Source organism: Pygoscelis adeliae, unplaced genomic scaffold (genome assembly GCF_000699105.1).
Source record: "Pygoscelis adeliae isolate BGI_AS28 unplaced genomic scaffold, ASM69910v1 Scaffold263, whole genome shotgun sequence".
Lineage (NCBI taxonomy): Eukaryota > Metazoa > Chordata > Aves > Sphenisciformes > Spheniscidae > Pygoscelis > Pygoscelis adeliae.
The window spans coordinates 2,113,657-2,118,183 of NW_008824552.1; positions in this window are offsets into that span (position 1 = coordinate 2,113,657).

Sequence of the window (4,527 nt, forward strand, 5' to 3'; positions counted from 1 at the left end):
GGGAGGTCGTGGCAGCACCCGAATCGCTCTCTGCAAGCATCCTCCTGAGGGAAGGAGATGCGCTTGGAGTTTGCAAACGTCTCCAGAAACACTGGGTTATGTAGGAGCTTGGAGGAGAAGTGAGCGGCTCGAAGCCTGGCACCTCCATCGCCCTCCTGCTCTGAAGCCCTGCAGTCGGTGGAGGAGGAAGGTTGGGGCATCACACGTGCTCAGAGGGGAGGAAACGAAATCCGGGCTAAAAAAAAACCCGAATCACTGGTGGAGAATAAAAAATAGACACCCAGATGGCTAAAGCCGCAGAGCAAAGCCCTCTCTGCACTGAAGCAATGTGGAAAAGATCAAGTCTCGCTGCTTCCAGCTGCTTGCTCCAGCAAGCGTCATGTGCACCAGGTCTCCTCCCGGTGTCCCCTTCCCCAGGCCGTACCAGCTGGATGCGGCCCCGGCCAGCAAAGGTCCCCTGTGCCCCGTCTGCACCCGCTTGTCAGTTTTTGTTGCAGGGGATGAGTGGAAAAAGGGTGGAGGGTGCCTTTCTGTGCTCAGCACCCACCCACCCACCAGCGTGGTTGTGGCTCTCGGGTGCTACTCCCCCAAACGCCACCAGCCTCGGGGATGGCAGGGGGAGATTCATACAGGAGCGCGTGCGTATGATGGATGGACAGAGGGACTGGCTCGTGGTGCTTTTCCAGCCCCAACTCCCCGCTCCAACACCTTTTTCTCTAATCAACCCTGCTCTGGAGCTTGGTTGGCTGCTGGGAAGGTCCTCCCATATCTCCAAAGCGCCCAGTGGGTACCAACCCCACCTGACCTCATCCCCTGCACACCCCGTTGGCATTCACCACCATGAACAGATGCTTCATCCTCCAGCTGGGTTGGGTTTTGCTGCCTCTTATATACCCTTAAAAGTTGCTGATGGCCCTGAATTAGAGCATCCTAGAGGGAAATTGCAGCCACCCTGGGAAGCTGCAAAATCACATCTCCTCCCATGGGATGTCCCTCCTGCTCCCATAGGATGTCCCTCCTGCATGCCCAGTCACACAGGGCACATTTCTGCCTCCCAGTTAGGTGGCTGAACATCTTAGCAGGCAAGAGACCAGGAGAAGTGATCAAATGCCATGGCCAGGTTGGATCGGGGCATCAGTTTGCCCTCACATAGATTTAGATGAGCGTTCATGACCCTTTCCTCTCCCACCGACAAGCGTGAGGCAGGTCTGCAGGCTCAACCCGACACATGTCTGCAAACTTTCCTCCTTGCTTCCACTACGGCTTTAAAAAAAAGCAAGAAAAAGATATCTGATATATCCCAGCTTGCCTCAAGTGCTTCTGCCGGCGTCCCCCTGCCCGCGCCGCAGGTTTAAGCTGCACCCATGGGTGCAGCGCAGGGCTCTGCTGTGGCCACCCTGACTTTCCCGGTCCTCCCGTTCCTGTATTGCATTCCTCCCCGCTAGACAGCATGGAAATGTTTTGAAAGCGTCTTAGAAACCTGCATCGCTGCCAAAACAGTTGAAAAATGAATTTGTGAAGGGAAACGCGGGGCTGCTTTCCAGCTCGGCTCGAATGGGTATCACCGCTCACCACCGTCTTCTGCGCTGCAGCTGCACAAATCATTCGCTTCTCAACTGGATTTAAAACATCCGCCTCTTTCTTTGGCTTGTTTGAGCTGCTTTGGAGCTGGAAAATGGAGATTTGGCAGGGGGGGGAGGCTCTTGGTTTGGGTCGCCTGGGCAGTGGGTGACCATCACCTGCATGAAGGATGGAAATGAGTAAGGTGGGTTAGGGTGGACATCAGAGGGTAACAGCCCTCCTCCCATCTCCCTCGCACCCACATAAGTGGAGAAAGGTGAGAAAATGCAAAAGAAGGGGAAGGAAAGGCTTTTCCTTGCAGCGGGCAGTGAAGCTGTGAAGCTCCTGCTTGCTGGAAGCTGCTGGGACTTCAACCAGGCTTGGAAAAGGTCTGATGGGAAGAGGACTCTCCAGGGGACCACTCTCCTGCTCCAAATAAGCTTTTAGAAAAACATCTCCTCTTGCTCGTTGAAGCATCCAGCAACGAGCCGCAGACCAAACCTCTCAGCTGGTCGTGGCCATAATTAATCACGTCTTGACATGAAAAAGCTGCCTGCCTCTTGTCTTGAGTTGTTTGGCTTTATCTTGCGGTGGAAGAGCTGCGAGTGTTCAGACCTCGGAGGATCAGGCTGGGGGAGACGGCGCCAGGCAAGGGCTGCTGAGCAGCAGCAATCGCCCCACGGGCCAAAGCTCATACAAGGGCAAACAACGCATCTCTGGACATCATCCACATCTCCATCCATCACCTCTGGACATCGTCCCTCCTTTGGAGGGAGCCAGGGCGAAGGGTTTGGAGGATGAAACCAGGGTGCTATGGTCTGGTTAACCCAACCCTTGCCCAAGAAGTGTTTCCAAATCCCAGAGAGATGGGCTTAACTCGGCACCGCGCTGGCATCCTGGCAGGGCACTGCTAGGTAGCTTCACTGGTCTGAGCCTCACTCAACAGCTCTGCCCAGGCAACTCCCTCCCTCTGTGCAAGCAACAAGCCTGTCCTTCCTCCCTTATCAGCCCCAAATAGCTGCGACGTGATGTATTGTTTTCCTTCCTCAAACAAATTACATCAGAAGAAGGAAACAGGCATTATTTTTTTTTTGTTGTTTTCTGGCATGGAGGTCCATCAGCAAGATCTCTGCAGCACCGTTTCCGTGCCAGATGTTCATATCCTCTTTGCACCGGCTAATGCCTCCTTAGCCGGTTGCTACTTTCTGCTTTTGAATAATAGATGGCATCGGTGCCCTTCCCCTCTTCCCTCGGGGCTTTATGGTCCCCCCCGGCCATATCCAGGAGGCCCAAGGAGCCCCGGCGTGAAATCGGATCCAGCTGCAGAAGGAGGATCTGGCTTACGCCCACGGACGCAGATGGGGAATACACAGGAGAGCGCTGGGGCTCGCTCTGCGCTTGCAGCGGTGAAAAACAACTGGGCCACCTGCACATGATTCGGTGGGGCTTGTTCTCCGGCCTCATCCTGCCCAGAAACCCTCCAGTCCCCCCCAGATTTGAGGGTTTTTCAGCCCAGGTGAATGAGCCCCACTGGGGGAGGTAGGGTTGAACCTGGCCACTGCTTCACTTGGGTATCAATCATCTGCAGGGAGAGGGCAGGCCGGTGGTGGCCCTCCATAGCTTCCTGCAGCTTCTTGGGAGGCCGTGTTGTGGCAGAACTCAGTGGGGACAGACCCAAGAGCATCTCCGTAGGGTGTTGGGGGGATATGGGAGACACAACGCCCCAGCTCACACCCACAGCACCCAAACTCAATGTACTTCCTAGAAATTTAGGGCAGGCTACAAAGCCGGTGGTGGTCCTCCAAAGCTTTCTGCAGCTTCTTGGGAGGCCGTGTCGTGCCAGGGCTGAATGGAGACAGACCCCAGAGCATCTCCGTAGGGCGGCTGGGGGACACGGGGGATACAATTTCCCAGCTCACACCCACAGCACCCAAACTCAACATATTTCCTAGAAATGCAGGACCCTTGAAGGACTTTTCTTCCTTCAAAAGTATGGCCCAGTTTGCCCTTATGTTTCTGTAGATGTTTTGCATCCCGGCAGAGGGATTTTGACAGGTCTGCTACCCTCTGCAGGAGCTGGACCCCCATTTGTGGTTGAACCCAGCCCCCAGCAGTTCACAGGAGAAGACACGGCAGGGAACAAACTTCGAGCAAACCTTCTGCCACGTCCTCCTGGCTCCAGCAGTCTCTTCCCTGGATGAAAAGTCCCAACGTTGGGATGCAAGAGGCACAGCATCCCCTTTCCCAAGGGTTTACCTGTATCCCCAAGGAAGAAGCATTTCGCCGGCACGTGGCTCTGAGGAAAATGAGAGTGGAGCGGGAGAAACTGTGATGACTCAGGCCCCCAAAATTTACTCTTCTCTAAAATAAATTCCCCCACCCCGGGGAGTTCGTGGCAAGGCAGCTGGTTTTGACTTGACAGCTCGCTGACTGGTTGGTGGGAACTGGTCCCGAGAGCTAAAATTAGAGCCAAAATCGGCCTCAAAGTCCCATTGCCATCTCGTGTCCCCCATCCCTCTGCTTCCCTTGGAAATCAAGCCGGCTTGCGGCGAGGGATGTACTGCGGGGCATCCCCTGAGGTGCATTGGGAACTTGCCTGCTGGGCTTGGTGGGGCACAGCTTGGCGTCACCCAGGGTGGGACAGCATCCCACAATCAGGGTGGCCCTGGCAGGACCCCCAGGCCGGGCCCGTCCACTTGGTTCGGAGGCGTTTCTTCCCCTCCGGGGCTGGTCCTTAACCCCGTGTGGCTGCTCCATGCCCCGGGTAAGGGACTGTGGGGTCTGCCACTGAGGCAAACTCCAGTACCAAGGCGTTTCTTCCCCTCCGGGGCTGGTCCTTAACCCCGTGTGGCTGCTCCATGCCCCGGGTAAGGGACTGTGGGGTCTGCCACTGAGGCAAACTCCAGTACCAGGGCACCCCGGGATGCTTGGGGGGGGGGGGGGGGGCGAAGCACGCCCCTGGCGGGC